At 36.4% G+C, this 18,881-nt stretch overlaps 1 pseudogene; it reads right to left on the bottom strand.

Moving 5' to 3' along the window:
- Nucleotides 1-938: 938 nt before the first annotated feature.
- Nucleotides 939-7,357, bottom strand: LOC148584599 (disease resistance protein RPM1-like; annotated as a pseudogene).
- Nucleotides 7,358-18,881: the final 11,524 nt, after the last annotated feature.

Here is an 18,881-nt window from a genome sequence, read left to right as displayed (position 1 = left end):
CTAGCCAATGCATTTAATCCTTTCTCCAAAACATTTCAATATAGTTTTAATGTTTTAGTCTCTGCAGTTATATTATAATGTAATGTTGTTTTACGGTATATAATTATGTTCTTATATAATATAATTGGATGGTGGATGGTGCGAGTTCCGAATTCTAGATCAATATATCCAATTTATGGAGAAATATTAGTAATATTACTCTCTTATGAAAATACTCCAACAATGTTATACTGCAATAACAACACAGTTTCAAAGCCCTCAAAATTGTTATATATGAGAACAAAATGGCTGAAAGAATTAAGCTTTTAATTATAAAATTAAGATCCCATATCTGGCCGAAGTCTAATTACAATAGCTATATCCATGTTGCAACATCGATTAGTAACAAACTATTTACGGTGATGAAAATATTAAAATATCAAATAAACAGAAGTACAAGAAAAAATAGCACAGTTAAAAGTGTAAAGAGGTTGTGTTAACAATTCAACTTGTAGCTTAGGTTGGAATTCACAGGCCAATTGTCTTATTAACCCTGAAAAATTTGATTATAAGTCAGCCACAATGTGAAGAATTTTATCATTACATATAACAAAAGAAGAAAACTTTCATGGAAGTCTTATGGCTTAGAGGTGCATACCTTGTCCATCATTGAAACATGAAAGTTTGATCCTTTAAGACACACCTTGCAGACGCTCCAACAAGTCCGAGTCACCGAACTTATAGTTTTGATATTGCTCTTCTTTAATCCTATACCTGAAACAGATAGTAGTTACTTTCTTATTAACCCTGAAAAATTTTGTTATAAGTCAACCACAATGTGAAGAATTTTATCATTACATATAACAAAACTACAAAACTTACATGGAAATCTTGTGGCTAATTAGAGGTGCATACCATGTTCATCACTGAAATTACATGGCAATTTGATCCTTCAAGACTCACCCTTGCAGGCACTCCAAAAAGTCCAAGTTACTGAGCTTGTATATTTGATATCTTTCTCCTTTAATCCTATACCTGGGACGGATAGTAGTTACCTTCTTGACTTTCCAATAATCTTCGCCTCCATCAGGCTGCATATGTAGCACAAATTCTCTCTGCATTTCATAGAAGTCGATCGGCAATTGATAAGCGCCGAATGTTGCACGTTCAAGCCCCCTAATTTGCATATGTTAATTCCTTAGCGTTGTTATTTGTTTGATTTTGTTTTGTTTTTATTGTTTTCAGGTTATAAATAAAGATGCACTTAATTCTATTGATTTTGGGCTTAAAAGCACACTTTGGGAAGACCTAGAAGATATGATTAAGTTTAGCCAATCATAACAGAGGACCTAAGGGTGTAAATGAGCTGAGCTTGGGCGAGCTTTGGCTGTCCAGGCTCGGCTCGTTTATTTTCGGCTCAGGCTCGAGCCTAAGCATGTTGCTCGAGCTCAGCTCGATAAGGTTGGAACCCTGTTCGAGCTTGAGCTCGAGCTCGACTATTTTTTTTGTAATTAAAAAAAAAAAAAAAAGCAACAACAAATCTAGAATCCAGAATGTCTTAAGAGTCACAAATCCAAAAATCCAATCTTTGCATGTAAAATTAAAATTAGAAAATCCTATCATGGCATGTAAAATCCAAACATTAATTTTTGGATTGCTGTAAAATTAAACTAAAAAAATCCAACCAGCAAGGAGAGACAGAGACCGGCCACAGAGACAGAGAGACAAATATTAGCGACGATCCAGACAGTGACAATCCAGATAGGACGAGTGCGAGCACAGCGACAAAAACATTAAACAGAGACAAAGACATCGAGCGCGAGGAGAGACGGTGAAGGAGACCGAGGACCAGTGAGGAAGGCGGCAGAGACATACGGGCAACTTGTGAGGACTGGAAGGCGGCATAGACAATGAGACACGAGCGTTTGTGTTAGGTTTAGGGTTATATGAAAATGAAAATGAAATGAAAGTGATGAATTTATACCCTTAGGGCCTTAACAAAACTATGTCGTTTTTGTTGTTTGTGTAAATAAAAATTGGTAAAAACAAATAGTTTTAAAAATGACTAAGAAATCAGAGGAAAAGTTTTTTTTTTATTTTTTTTTTTTAAAAAAAGAATTAAAAAATTGTATTATATATGTATAATTATAATTTATATGAAGTTATAATTTTATAACATAAATTTGTATTGTTAATTCAATGTCAATTATTTAATTTAATATTATACAAATCCCATTATCATTATATATGAATAATATTATTAAGTATTTAAATTGTCATTGAATCACATGATTAAGTATTGCTCTCATACATTTATATTATTTAATCAGAATATATGTATAATTATAATTTATAACATATATAGACTTATAAGTTATAAGTGTTTAACATACATTGGAACTAACTCTCTATGTACTTAATTATTGTATTAGTATGAACTTGTATACTTATGAGTCTGTATCATTATCTAATTTATATGGGTAATGAGTCAATGTTAATTGTTATAACTTATATACTTATATTCTATGTTTTCATTATCACAATTCATGATATATGATTTAAATTCAAATTGTTAAGTTTTTACTTAAAGTAAATTGTAATTATAATGTATAAATTATAAGAAACACATTAGTTACTTAATTATTAATCATTTAATCTAATAGTAATACTCAAACTCTAAGTAATAAATTCATAATGATCTAATGGTCATACACTCATACTTAAATTTTATGATCATATTATCTCACAATTAATATTGATATTATCTTAGATCTAAAATCATGTGATATATCATATATGTAAAATATATAATTATAATGTATTGATTAAATAACACAATAACTTATGCAGATATACTATATGATTATATAATGATTAATGATTATGTGATATACCGTATACGATTCCAATTTTCAAAGTATAAACTATCTAATTATAATATTTATATTAAATGACACAATAACTTGTACGGTTGTACTATATGATTATATCATATGATAAAATGATTAATGATAATATCATATATTTCTTATATATATATATATATATATATATATATATATATATATATATATATATTTCTTATATGTGTTTGTATTAATATATACATATATATAATATATATACACACATGTGCATAAATAACAAAAAACAAAGGTATATTTTCCCTTCCCCAATTTCCCTTATTTGAATTAAAAAAAAAAAAGGGTATATAATACATTTGTTATTATTGAGTAAATGAGTAATGTTGACTATATATTGTTATTTGTTACTTAATAAAAAATATATGAGCCGAGCCCTAGAATTTGTGTTTATGAAACGCTTCATTTAATATTCGAGTCGAGCACGAGCCGAGCTTATGCGAGCCAAGCCCGAGCTTGCTCACGAGACGCTTCTCTCACTTAACAGCCCTAAGAGGACCAATATATTGTGGTTAAGTTTAATCAAATAAAGAAAAGAATTAATTCGAAATTTCTCAAATTGGAGTCAAAATCGGATTTGATTCAAATTTGGATTATGCATATGTCTGGGTATTTTGGCCATAACTTTCAGCTCAAATATCCGATTGAGGTGGTTCAAGTGGCATTGGAAATATAACTCAAATTTCTACAAATAATTGTGAAATATCATTTTCCTAATTCAGAGTGACGCAATGCCAAAATCGCCACGCAATATAGGAACGCAATTTTGGGCGAATCCTATTCCGATTTGGACTTAGGTTTTCTTTATCCTAATTGGACTTGGACTTAAATCTCTGAAATTTCTAGGATTACTAGGGTGACTCTCCTAAGCCCTATAAATAGGCCTCTAAGCATTGAGAAAAAGGACACACCGCTTCCTAGTGCTAGAAATCATAAATTTATTTTTGAAGCTTAGAAGATCATGAACGCCTAAACCCCTTCGTGGGGTGTTGATGTAACCCTATCCAAACAGAATGATTTGATTGTATTTAATTTTTAGATTTTAAATTTGCGCATGTTGATTGTATAACTATGAGAATTTCTACCTTTTGATTATGTTTTTAATTATTAAATGCAATTGTTCTTAAAATCCAAAATCAATATTTGCAAAATTCTTCTCTTGTCTTAGAAAGTATTTTACTTTTATTGATCTCAAATTATTCTTGTTTTCTGTGATTATGAGGATGATGGTTGTACAATGGGTTTAATTGACATATGATCAATAGGATTTGATAGACAATGCCTAGGGAAGACGGATTGTACTACACCCTAGTTTAGTGTAATTTAGGTGGACAGTCTGTGCCAACCGAAGATGGGTTACACTTATTCATTGATTCTATGTATCCTGTTAAAGAATTTGATAATTTATATTTAGGGAAGACGGGTCGTACCACATCTTAGTAGTTAGGTGGACGATCTGTGCCAATCGAAGATATATTATGCTTATTCTTTAATAAGGTAGTTTCTTGTTTATTTATAACATGCATAGAATGAATTTCTAGGACTAATTATGATTAATCATTGTTGTGGGGATAGAGGTGAAGTCAATACCCTATACTCTCTCTTATTTTAAATCTCTTTTTATTTTTATGTACTTTAGTTTTAAAGAAAATCAAATTAATTCTCTTTTTAATTAATTTAATTTTAATCTTTCGAATTTTGATAATAAAACTCCTGCAGTCCTTGAGGTTCGACACCCTCTCTATAGCCGTATCCTACAAAGATTCGTCCTATTGCGAGTGGTTATTTTTATAATTGATATTTTTTGTCACAAAAATACCACATCAGTAATCTTTAGGCTTTCAAGGTGCTGGATTCCAGACGGTACCTCTTTCATTTGTGGGCATGGCCTAATCTATATTTGCTCAAGACTGGGCAGTGATCCTAGTCTATTTCCACCATCTTTAATTGGTTCATCTCTCTGAGTTTGAGGCTCTTGAGTTTTCGAAAACCACCTTCAAAATGCAATTGCTCCCCATCATATGTATGATTGAGGGAAAGGGTAATTAGATTTGGCAAAGCTTGGACAGATGACAGTGGATATTCCTCTAATGATGAGAAAAATGAGATTAGTGTGACCAGATTTTGAAGCTTGAGAATCCAGTTCGGCAACTTGTTCAATCTCCCTCTTAGATAGATATGCTTTAGAAATGGAGGTGGGGAAGAAATTGATTCTTAGTCTATAATCTCATCTTCACTAATTAAGCCTACAACCAAAATGTTAAGGTGGACCATTTTTTGTATGGAGGTACATATGGCCCTCCCACATTCTACAGTCATATTTGAAATGCCCAATAGCCTCAATTGACTCAACTTTCCGAGCTCTTCAAATAAACCAACCCCATGATGATTTACCTTAAACATTGATAGTTCTTGCAATTCATTTAAACATCCAACCCCTTCATGTACTTTTACTCCTCGCTCCGAATAAAGGCTACTTTAAATTTCAAAGTCATGAGAATGAGCAAAAATCTGTCTTAGCTTATAAAGCCTAAATATCTCAACTGGAAGCTCACGCACTAAGGTTTCTAGGACATTTAGTGTCTGCAGATTATGTAGCCTACCCACTGACTTTGGAAGTATCTTCACTTCTGTTTTGCTCAAACTTAAGTGCTTCAAGTGGAATAAATTACCCACTTCTTGAGGAAGATAATCAATTGGAGCATCTTCAAAATCCAATACTTTCAAAAGCTTGAACTTTTTGAACAATTTAACTATGAAAGACTTGGGCAATTCAGTAATGTTGAAGAGAAAAATCGAGCGAACCCGAAAGTACTCACTTGACTCAAAAACATCTTCTGTAGCATCGTGGATTGAAAGGCATCGACTTTTTCCATGAGAAGTTGTGTCATCTGCATCAAAAACTTGACACAAGTTCAACTCATGAACCTTTGATAGGATGATTTCATGTAGCAGATCATGGATTATGTACCTTTTGTATATCTCATAATCAAGCTCCCCAAACGAAACTTGAACGAAGTTTCTATGGATGAGCTCCATTAAAAATTCTTCCGCTACATCTTCCAATGGTTTTCCCTTCTTTCTTGTAATAAATCCTTCAGCAACCCATACCCAAACTAATCTTGCACCACTATTTGAGTTGTCATCTGGAAAAATACCGAAGTACAAGTAGCAAAACTTTAGATAGCATGGAAGATCATGATAACTCAGAGCGATAATTTTTGTGACACTTGTAAGGTAGGGATTGCACTCTAGCTCATAACTGAGGCTATCAAGCAACTTTTTGCATTCTAATGGCACCTTCTCCTTTGTTGACAGAAGACCACCTATGGCAACAATTGCAAGTGGCAAGCCTTCAAATTTTTTGACAATTTCCATTGATAGTCTCATCAACTCACTGGGACATAATCTCTGAAACTCGGTTTGGAATGCCTTTCTGCAAAACAAGTCCCAAGCCTTTTCTTGAGGCAGAGGTTGTAGCTTGTGTACCATATCAATTAAAGATTCTTTACATGAAACACAGATGAGATCACTGCGTGTTGTGATGATAATCCTATAGCCTTTGTCATTGCATGGTAAAGAATGTTTCACAACTTTCTAGAACTCTTGCTTCCATACATCGTCAAAAATCTCAACATACCTCTTTTGTTGTAAACATTTCTTCAGCTGGCTAATTAGTGTAATCTCATCTGTCATGTCTATTTGTCCTAGAACTATTATTTCTTCGTGGTAGATTTGATTTGCCATGGACATGAGTATCTTTTGGACATTGTATGACAGAGATACTGTGATCCAAACACGGTAGTCAAAATGTCTTTTCACTGATTCATTCTCATATACTTTCCTAACAAGAGTTGTCTTATCAATTTCGCCCATGCCTACCACTGAAATCACGGAGCGTTTAAATGCTCCCCCGCCAACCAGCTTATGAGTTCATCCCTTGTAGACTCAATGCCCACAACTTCACCTTCCTCAATGAAAAGTGAACCCATTCGAGGGTCATGCCATGTAACATTTGTTGCACTGCTACTTAATCCTTGCTCTAAGGAACTGAAACCATATCTTTCACTTCTTTCCTTGATTTCACGAACTGATAATTTGATATCTTGAATCTTGGTAGCTATGTCGTGTTGTGGTTTTATTTTCTTCAATAAACGGCCAATTTTATGGAGGAAAGCAATAAAACTTTGTTGATGATGACGACGTTGTGCCACATGAAGAATGTATTCATCTATTACATCTTCTATATGGTAGGCTACTTATCTCATTTGTTTCACCGACATTTTGACGCCATCTTGGAGGACTCCTTTTTCTACATCTTTGAGTAAACACTGGATGCTTTCCAATTTATCTCTAATGTCTACAACTTCCCGATGGACATCCTTTAGCAGTTTTGATTCATGGATGATCAATTTAACCAGCTCATTGATGACAAGGGCCACAATGGTTTCTATCATGGTTTCTTTTATATATGATCTTCACCTAGTGAATGATACTGCCACAATTAGAATTGAATTTGGGTTAATTGTCACGTCCTAAGCCCAAAGCAAGACCCGAGGCTTGCTTAGAACTAATATATATATATATATATTTTATAAGAAATCAAAATATCATTAAAAAACGAAAACGCAACTCAGGTAAACATAAATTATACAAGAGAAACATCAAGCTAGAAGAAAACAAAAAAAAAAACAAAAAATCTTGAAAAACTAAGTAGATTAGGAAAGAGAAATACAAGTGTCCAAAAGTAAAGAGTAATGAAAAACAAAGAATATTTATACTAAGGACTAACATTAAACCTAATTGAAACATTTCCTTAGAATTCTATTTTATCCAATAACCAACTATTTATACTACCAAATTGCTTATAAACCATCAATTAGAGATCTCTATATACATAATCCAACAAAACTTAAAAACAGAATACATTATCTCGTTGAAGTTCTCCTAACGGCCAAACACAATAAATCAAAAATCGCAAATCGTCTCTAATTAAGGCATACTCTCCCAGCAGCATAATATATATGGGCCCAATTTTGAAATTTTAAAAAACATAAAAACCAAAATGAACTAATGTTTAAATAATTGTTCTTATTAAGAGGGATATAGAGTTTTTCTTCTCTCAAGGGTTCTCTCTCAAGAAACCTAAAGGTGAAGCGGCTAACCTCTATCCTTTTCCAAGGGTGAGAGGCAACTATAGGGATTCCTATCCATCTCGTTTGCAAATAGAGGGAGACATTGTTCGTGGAGAGGACGCATTATGGCGGAGGATCTGATGAAACAATGGGAGAAGTTGAGTCTTCTTGAGGAAGAAAGTGTGGAGGTGGATGTACCAAAATCAGTGATAGAGCCGTTGGTGCAAAGGGGCGCAGCGTGTGTAATCGGCAAATTGCTGGCTGACAGAAATGTGGGCAAGGAGATTTTGAAAACTCCATTGATAAGGGCATGGCAACCAACTGGAAGGGTCACATTCAAAACCTTAGGAGTTAATCTCTTTCTTCTCGAGTTTGAGAACGAGTGGGATAAATGCAGGATACTGGAGGGACAACCCTAGAAGTTTGATGGAGACCTGGTATCATTGGAGGATTTTGACGGTACAATCCCGCCATCTCAGATGGAGTTTGAAAGAGTAGCCTTTTGGTTGCGCATGTTCAACTTACCTTTGGCATGCATGAGCAAGGAGATGGGAGAGCGTATAGGGGCGTCGGTCGGTACGGTGGAAGATGTAGAAGTGGATGAAAATGGCGTCGAGTGGGGAGAATACCTTCGAGTTCGCATCATTCTGGATTTGTCAAAACCACTGTCAAGGGGAAGGTTTTTGAAGTTACGTGACAAATCTATATGGATACCGTTCCAATATGAAAAGATCCCGCGGTTCTGCTTTAACTGCGTAACCATTCGCCATGGTGTCAAAGGGTGCCAAAAACCAGGAGGAAGAAGAACAAAGGAGAATGGATCGGAACCAGAGTTTGGGCTATGTCTCCGGGTGCCTCCTCCAAGCAGCAGGATTGGAGGTGGTGGTGGACGTGGATGGGGGAGGTTTCATGGAGAAAGGACAGGCCACGCCAATTCCTCGAGTGCCTTTAATACGGCGCATTAAACCAAAGAGGAGAACGAGCAAGGGGACGGCAGTGCAGAGGAGGATACCGGAGATAGATTTACTGGTACTTCGCCGGCGCCGGTAAAGGGTCAGGACGGACCAACAGATCAGGGTAGCAGTCCGTCACTTTCCAAACAGAGCATCGCCATTCATGGGAGTCAAAAGGGGAAAGAATGGGAAGATTCTGCTAGGGGAGCCCAAAGGGCGAAAATCAGGGGAATGCCAATTATGGGGAGTAAGAATGAGGGAGATGGATCATTTAATACACGGATTATGGAGGAGGTCGTGCACAAAAATAGTAACGACAAGATCTTGGCCAACAAGGAAAAAAGCATTTATGTGGGTCAATGGGACACAATTAAGGAGAACATGATTTGGCAGGTCATGGGCAAGGAGGTTGACGTGGAGGATTTGAAAAAAAAAAAGAAGGGAAGTGGAGATCAATTCTCGGTGGGCCGCGCTCTAGGGGATGACCAAAATGTGGGTAGTGGTAGTAAAGGGGCCAGTAGTTAAAAAAAGAAGACCCAAGTGAAAAATAAAGGCTTGCCCGAAAATAAGGTTTGGAAAGAACTTACGGGGGGAGGAGAATTAACGGGCAAAAGGAAAGCTAACAGCGTCTCCTTTGATAACGCCCGCGAAGAAGGAAAACGAAACAAATATGGAGATGAGGTGCAGGAGTATTGGAGTGACGATTCGGCGGAGGCTATTCAACAGCCCCACCATCACCAATGAGTTTTTTAAGTTGGAACTGCCGAGGGCTTGGGAACCCTCGGGCAGTTCGAGATCTCCACCAGCTGGTGCGAGAAAAGAGACCCGACTTGGTCTTCCTTATGGAAACCAAGATACGTAATAAGAATTTAGATTTTCTGCGAATAAAGTTGAGGTATGATAACATGTTTGTGGTGGACAGTGTTGGAAAAAGCGGAGGTCTTTTACTACTGTGGAGAGAAGATGTTCGGGTAGTTATTCAAAATTATAGTCGTCGCCACATTAATGCTCTAGTCAGTGTTGGAAGGGAAGGGGCGGACTAGAAATTCTCTGGCTTTTATGGACATCCAGAGATAGCCAAAAGAAAAGAATCCTGGGCTTACTTCGCCATTTGGCTGCTATGGCACCAACCTCATGGTTGTGCTTGGGAGATTTTAATGAGATACTTACTTTACCCGAAAAGTGGGGAGTTGCTACGCGGGCGAATGGTCAAATGGAGGCTTTTAGAAGAACCCTAGAAGGCTACCAGTTATGTGACTTGGGGTTTAAAGGACCCAAGTTTACTTGGAACAATAAGCGAGATGGTAGGGCTTTTACCAAGCAGCGGCTGGATAGAGCCTGTGCTAATACAGAATGGAGATCCCTCTTCGTAAATATGGAGGTTCAAGTTTTGGCAAGCCGCAGCTCTGACCACAATCCCATTCTTCTAGTGCTTAATGATAGGAGGATTGGCGGAAGGAGAGAGGTAAGGCTGTTTTGTATAGAGGATAGTTGGTCGGTTAAAGCAGATTTCCAAGAAGCAGTGCACAAGGCATGGAAAGAAAAAACAAGAAGGGGAAATCACTAGGAAACGATCCAAGGTAAACTGAAGTCATGTAAAAAAGTGATTCAGATATGGGTGAAAAAGAATACAAAAGTAACCCATAGGTTCATCAATGCAAAGACCAAGGAGCTGGAGGCTATTCAAAGGGAACAAGGATCCGGCGGAAGTGCACAAGAGAAAGTCCTTAAAGAGGATATTGCTGAATTGTTGGAACAAGAAGAATTATCTTGGAAACAAAGGGCGAAAGCAGAATGGTTACGGCATGGGGATAGAAATACCAGGTATTTTCACGCATGTGCCACACAACGAAGGAAACAAAATTCTATTGATCAAATTCAAGATGCCGAGGGGAAGATGTGCACCATGGTCACTGAAATTGAAGAAGCTTTTGTGGGGTATTATAAGACGCTATTCACAACGGCTGGTCCAATTAATATTGAGGCATGTACTGCAGCCCTTGGTAAGAAGGTGAATGCGGATATCAATGCACTTTTGTTGGCTGATTTCACTTCGGAAGAGGTCAAACAAGCTTTGGATCAAATGGCTCCTTCCAAAGCTCCCGGACCGGATGGGTTTACGGCGGGGTTTTATCAAAAACATTGGGACACGGTGGGTCCCGAGGTATGTGATGCCGCTTTATATTTTTTTAATTCTGCATGTATGAATGGTATGATTAATGCTACCAATATTGCTTTGATTCCTAAGAGTAATAATCCGATCACTGTGGCCGACTTTAGGCCTATTAGCCTCTGTAATGTGTTGTACAAGATTATTTCTAAAGTGTTGGCAAATAGGCTTAAAGTTGTAATGCCTATGATTCTTTCCCCAAACCAGAGCGCTTTCCTTTCAGGGAGGCTAATTACTGACAACATCCTAGCAGCCTACGAAACCATGCATTCCATGCAAACAAGAATGTGGAGCAAGGTGGGGTTCATGAGGATCAAGCTGGATATGACTAAGGCATACGATAGGGTGGAGTGGCGGTTTTCGGAAGAGGCAATGAAGAAAATGGGATTTGACGTAGGATGGATTAAACTGATCATGGCCTGCATCAGCTCAGTCACCTACTCCATTGTAGTGAATGGGCAACCGGTGGGCAATATTATCCCGACAAGAGGATTGCGACAGGGAGACCCCCTCTCTCCCTATTTATTCCTCCTATGTGCCGAGGCATTGAGTGCTATGCTCACCCACGTGGAGACCACATGAGTTATCACAGGGGTTCCAATGTCGAAGAAAGGGCCACGATTGAGCCATCTCTTTTTTGCCGACGATAGCCTGCTCTTTTGCAAGGCTAACTCAGTGGAATGGAGACGCCTCACCAAGATCTTGGATAAATATGAGACAGCTTTCGGCCAGAAATTAAACAAGGATAAGACCTCGATCTTTTTCTCCTACAACACTGACAGGGCCAAAAGAGAGGAGATTACTCGGTTGTCTGGATTACAAGCAACGGATAAATATGAAAAGTACCTGGGACTCCCAACTCTAATTAGGAGGTCGAGGAACAAAGTTTTCCATGGTATTAAGGAAAAAGTGTGGAAACGACTCAATGATTGGAAGGTTAATTTCCTATCACAAGCCGAAAAGGAAATTCTGATCAAGGCGGTGGTCCAAGCGATTCCGGCATACTGTATGAGTGTGTTCTTACTCCCCAAATCTTTGTGCAAAGAATTAAATAGTCTTATGCAACGTTTCTGGTGGGGAAACAAGGACAACACCTCCAGTATCCATTGGATGAGCTGGAAAAAAATGGGGGTCTCGAAAGCAAAGGGTGGCATGGGGTTTAGAGATTTGACAATGTTTAATCAAGCACTTTTGGCGAAACAGCTATGGCGCATAATGCAAAATCCGGACTCCTTGGTGGCCCGAATTATAAAAGCCAAGTATTTCCCACAGACTAAGATTTTCGATGCAAAGTTTGGAACGCGGCCCTCATATGCATGGAGGAGTCTCCTCTCTTCGAAGGTGATTTTACAGCGAGGTGCTATATGGAGGGTTGGGGATGGGAAGGATATAAGCATCTGGGGGGATTGTTGGTTGCCTACACCAACGAATTTCAGGGTTCAATCACCGAAAACTCCCCTGCTGGAAAATATGCGGGTCTGTGATCTCATAGATCAAGAGCTGAAATCGTGGCGGAGACACATATTAGAGGACCATTTTCTCAGCACAGAAGTTTCAACAATTCTTAATATACCAATTAGTCCTCTACTCCCTCGTGATAAGCTGATCTGGAGGTGCACAAAAAATGGAGATTTCTCTGTTAAGAGTGCATATCACTTGGGGCTAGAAATGAAGGAGAGTCAATTACCGAGCAGCTCAGTGAAGGAAAAAGAGGATGAAGTATGGAAGATGTGTTGGGGTATGATGGTTCCTCCAGCAGTCAAGATGCATATCTAGAGAGCTTGCCACAATCTCCTTCCTACGAAGGAAAATCTATTTCGCAGAGGAGTGTGTGCTGACCAGATTTGCCCGTTATGTTTGCAGGATACAGAAACAGTGATGCATATCACTTGGGAATGCCCTTCTGCGAATGACGTGTGGGGCGGTAGTATTGTTAAGTTGCAAAAATCCAGCACAAGCGTAGGGTCTTTCAGGCAACTTTTCTCGGAAGTCATTAGACGGTGTGAGAAGAGGGAGGTTGAATTGTTTTCTGTTATTGCGAGAAAGATTTGGATGCGCAAGAACACAGTAGTGCACGGGGGTTCATTCCAACACCCCAACCAAGTTTTGAAAGAAGCGGAGATCGGGCTTGAGGATTTTCGGAGACTTAATGTTCCCACCAGTCATCAAGAAGACCACTCTGCTGAGGCAGACGAAGCGAGATGGCAGCCACCGCCTCTTAACACAGTTAAAATCAACTGGGATGCTGCGGTGGACCCTTATAATAAGAGTAAAGGTTTAGGTGTTATTGCAAGGGACAAGAGGGGAAAATTCCTAGTAGCTTACAGCAAACACCAGCGGATTGACGTAGAACCAATGATAGCGGAAGCACTTGCTGCTCTACATGCAATTATTCTATGTCAGGAGGAGAATTTCCAGAATGTGGTTTTCGAAGGCGACTCATTGCAGGTAGTGCAAGCAATTAATTTGGACTCCCAGTGTAATAACAAGTACGGGCACCTGATAGAAGACATTAAAAAAGGCACCAGGAGTTTAGCTTCTTCGATCTTCACCCACGTCAAAAGATCGGCCAACGAGGCTGTGAATGCTCTAGCTGCTATGGCTAGGACCCATGTCACGGATACTGTTAGATGGGATTTTATCCCACACAGTATTGGTGGTATTGTAAGCAAGGAGGAACTTAGTTCCACCTCTTGATTGTTGCTCAGTTGAGCTTTAATGAAGATTTTTGAATACATTCCTCAAAAATAATTGTTCTTATTCCTTAGTTTAATGACGACACATATGTTTTAAGTGAAATTGAATCAAAATTACTAAAAGATCATCACTATTCAACTTAATTAAAAATATATATAAAATTAAATGGGTAGCCGACCACCCACTCATCAGTGGGTGGTCGCACCACCCCTAGCCTCTTTAATTTGTCCACACCAATTTTTTATTTTTTATTTTTTATTTTTATTTTTCTTTTGTAAGTTTGAAATAAAAAGAAAAAAAATAGGGGTATTATTTTGAAAAATGGAGCCTATTCTTCGGCGTAAGTGATTAGTTATTCTCACGGAAATAACTATTTCTAAGAATAGGTCCTTACTAAATAAAAGAATGATAATTTCATAAAAATAGACATTCAATTCCAAAAATTTATTCTGCAAACCAAACTCCAAAGAAACGTCAGAAGCTCTTACTCAAATCCCAGAGAAGCATACGTCGATCGCTTTGACCATTTTATTCAACTATTTTTCGCTATTTTACGAATATTACTATTATGCCACTCATATTTCCTTCTTCCAACTACTTCTCATAAACGTAAACACCCACAATCTAAATCTTCCCCTCTGAAGCAAACCCAATGAAAACAAGAACACCCACAAACCAAAACCAGAAAAACCCACATAAAAATCCAACCTTTAAAGCAAAAGAGAAGAACATCCAAAACAGAAGAGTCACGTTCAGAAAGAACATTGCAGAAACTAGCTAGGGGAATTTGAAGCTTTTACTTTGAAGTATTGAGTATGGCTGCATTGAGCTTGACAAAAATGTTGCCAGAGGAAGGTAGCTTACGGGTGGCGAGATGGCTGGCTGCTGGCTGTTGTTTTTAACTTGTGTTGTAAGGTAGCCCAAACGATGGAGAAATTAGCTTCGATCAGTTTCAGTGTTTTATTTTTTTTTTCCTGAGCAGTTTCAGTTTTTGGGTTAAAAGAATGGAAAAGTTAGAGGCATATTGGCTTCTGATTTGCTTCTGATTTATAACTATATGGTGGTGAGTAGTTATGCTTCTGATTTACCTTCTACTGGCTCAACTATAGTTTTATTTTTCCATATTTTCATATGATTCTTTGGAGGAATTTCTGTCCAAAAAGTATTTCTCCTTGGAAAGCCCATTTGACCATTTCTAAGTACGTCACTACAAAAATTATGCAAAATAGTGACACATGCATCATTTGTGAAACGACTCATCTTCCTAAGTAGAGAGTAATTTGAAAGGAATCGTTTTACTGTTCAAACGACTCCTCCTTCTAAAAATAGTCGTTTTACTATTAAAAAGACGTATGATAAAGATAGTTTTGTTAAAACAACCCTATACCAAGCCGCCCTAACACGTGTTTTTTGTAGAATGTAGGAGAAGTTAGTCAGCACACAAGTAAATTGAAAAAGGATACACGCAATTAATGTATTTTTTCTTCAAAAGCAAAATAAGCATAAAACCTCTTCTTTTCCTTGGACCAACCAAAAGTCTAGTCAATTATTCAGTAGACCGCCAAACAAGGAAAAACAATATTGTCAGCTAAATAAGGTAAGTTTCCATTTCAGCTTTGATGCGATCGAGTCAAGAACATAACAAGAGTCGTCAAAAAGTCAACGCATTAACGACGCGTTCTTTACCCAGAAATCCGAAGCACACACGTCAAGATACAGTAACGTAGAAAAACCTATAAACTATTGGGATTGAAAAAAATGCACTAGATTTTTGCAATTTGAGTGAACCTAGTTGTATAGCAGCAATATATATATATATATATATATATATATATAGAAAGCCCGACCATCCGAGAGTTTTCCAATCCATCTCAAAACTGCTTGGAAATGTACATGTTTATATTGGTTTTCATAGGTTGTCTTTTAAAAGTTTGTTAAAGCACTTAGAGTAGCTTTCTTTAGCTTTTCTTTAAATTTATGAAATTAGGATAGTTTTGTTTCTCTATTCAAATAAACTAGATAAGAGCTTCTCTTATCATTTGCCTATATCATTTAAATATTCATTCAAATCTATGTTATAAGAAAGAGATCTCTAGAGATAAAAAAGATGAAAGAGAAAGCAGATGTTCTTTCAAATCTTTTTTTTTTTTTTTAAAGTGCTACCGAAGATCGCTTCAAGAACACCAAAAGAGTTGGTTGCAAGTGAGTTTTACGAGTTTTCTTTACATTTAGGAAATATATTAAAATTTAAATAGTCTATTGCTAGTGCTCTAGCAATTTTACTATTGGACATGTATCTGAAGAGGCGCAATTCAATGATAGTTTTTCAAGAAGAGCTAATTTATAAAGTGATGGTTGTAGGAAATTCTGACAACTCAACTTCTAAAAGTGACGTTTTTTTTAACATGTATAAGAAACACATTTTTTTAATAGTATATAACTCTCATATGTTTTTTAATAGCATTAATAAGAGATTATGTGCTTCTTACATGTTTAAAGACACATGCTAATTTTTTAGAAGTGGACTAAAAAAAAAAAAGTTTGTAAGAATTTTTTGTCCTTTTTCTAAATTAGGTGGCACTATGTACACAATGTTCTGGGAATGTAGATTAGGTAGGGAAAAAAAAATCTGAGATTAGGTGAATTAATAGCAAAGATGTGCTGTATTACAAACATTTGCCATTTGAGGTTGCATTATCAAAGCTTGGGTGCAACGGTGTTCAACTAGCTTGAATTGCCCACAAGTCACAATCTTACCAATTAAACCACCCACATTGTTGAAATACTTGTATATATAGTAGAAAAGATATTAGAAAGCCAGCTTTTATACATATATATATAAGGAGAAAGGGAAAAAGGGGTTAGCTTTTTTATATTATTATAGGGCCACTTGCGTGGATATTTAGGCTCCGTTTGATAATCAATATAATTTTTTTTTTTTTTCTAAAAATTAACTTCAAAGCATTCTTATTTTTTATATTATACCAATAACTTTTTACTATTATTTAAACAAAAAATTAACTACAAAATATAATTTTTTTGCTTTTCCTTAAAAAAAAAAATCAAAACTTCTCTTTACACTATATCACATCAATCATTTCTTATTACCATTCAAACAAAAAAAATTACTACACAATCATTTACCAAATCGAGCTTATGTTTGCGAAGAGTCGTGATTGGGAGCACGCCTGGCGTGCATCAACAGTGATGCACGCCAGGCACAAAATTTTTTTTTTTTTTTTTTTTCAAAAAAATTAAAATAATAAAATAATAAAAAAATAATAAAAAAAAAAAATTTTGTGCCTGGCGTGGCGTGGTCAATATCTTTACCCGTTTGCGAATAGGGCATTTGGCTGATCATTTAATGTCTATTTGCTTTACCTAACCTGCTATTGACTTCCGTTGCACAGCCAATGACTAAATGGCCTGGTACTATTCTTCAAAAAAGACCAAAAGACCTAGGTTTTGCTTTGGAAGAACCCATGGTCTGTTTGGCAAAAGACCAAATGGCCCAGTACTATTCTTAAAAAAAATTCAACTTCTAAACATTATTATTTTTTATATTACATAAATTACTTTTTACTACTATTTAAATAAAAAAATCTATACAAAACAGATTTTTTTTCATTTTTTCATACAAAACATTCTTACCTTTTTTTTTCCTTTTTTTTTTCTTCACATAAAACGTTTTGAGAACCTACGAGAATCCTAATCCTTCTTTCCTGTGGTCGTAAAGGAGCCATGGATCTTGATTTGTTTACCCGAGTACGTGGTGTAAGAATAAAATTGAAGTAACATTCTATAACTTCCAAGATCTTAACTATCATGAATTTTATAATAAATTATTAAAAGAAACATACTCAAATCCATTGCTTCTTTGAAGGCCTAAATATTATAAATCGGTTTTCTCTTGCTTGACCTACTTAAGATACACAAAGCTTACGAAAATTGCATATACTTATAGGGTAAAGAGATGACCGGTTTCCTTAATTTTGGAATGTAAATGAGCCGAGCTTGGATGAACTTTCATTGTCAAGGCTTGGCTTATTTAAGATTGTGTCAAGCTCAAGCTCAAGCTCGACAAGATCCTAAAAAGAGTGTTCGAGCTCAACTCGTTTAATTATATGTCGAGCTCAAGTAGTTTGGCCCAGATCAAACCACTCAATAACAAAACCCATTGATACCCATTGAACACCCATAAAGGGACATCCAAACCAAAACTCAACCTTAAACAAAATCTTGCAAATTGACATAAGAGGACTTATAACATTACTTGTTTAAGTCACCTAATCATTTTGAACTTCAATATATATTCAACATTCTTCTTTTCTAACCACAAATATATATATATATATATATATATATATATATATATATATATATAGTCCCACCAATTAGAATATTGAGATTGTGAAGGGGACGTACGTGTAGGTTTAAATAAAATAAAAAAAATAATGAAAGTAAAGGATCAATAAGGCTCATGATGCATGCTAATGAATAAAGGTCAGAAACCCACGTGTTTTTTGTGTTTGTTTTTTTTTTTTTTCTTTCTAAATAAGCTTTCCAAGGCTTGGGTTCAAATAGGTTGAATTGGGCACAAGTGACATACTTTCCAAACCACCCACAATGTTGAAATAGAGGGAGTCTCAAATAGATCAAGCTGTCTGCGATTAGGTACTTAGTTTGGCCGATTATATATTGAATATCTATTTGCTTTAGCCTTTACCTAATTACATGCTATTGACTTCCAGTGTGCAGCCAATGACTATTTTTGGTTTGGTAGATATATGCATTTCATTATCTTCATTCCTCCATTCTGATTTGCTAATCCTTTCACTTTCAAATCTCAGCAATTTTCACGACAAACATAGTAGTATTTAACTAATTAGCAAATTTTCAAATATTTGCTTTATTTTGTTGAAGATTAATTAGGAGACTAGTGTCGGCGTTGCTTTGTCCATGCTCACTCCTTGTAGTCAATAATATCGAGCGAGTCCTTGGTGTGGCAACACACATTAACATGTTG

The sequence above is a fragment of the Corylus avellana genome, chromosome 7 (genome assembly GCF_965113065.1).
Source record: "Corylus avellana chromosome 7, dhCorAvel1.hap1.2, whole genome shotgun sequence".
Lineage (NCBI taxonomy): Eukaryota > Viridiplantae > Streptophyta > Magnoliopsida > Fagales > Betulaceae > Corylus > Corylus avellana.
Note: the sequence above shows the minus strand (reverse complement) of the source record. Positions and strands in the feature narration are given on the sequence as shown.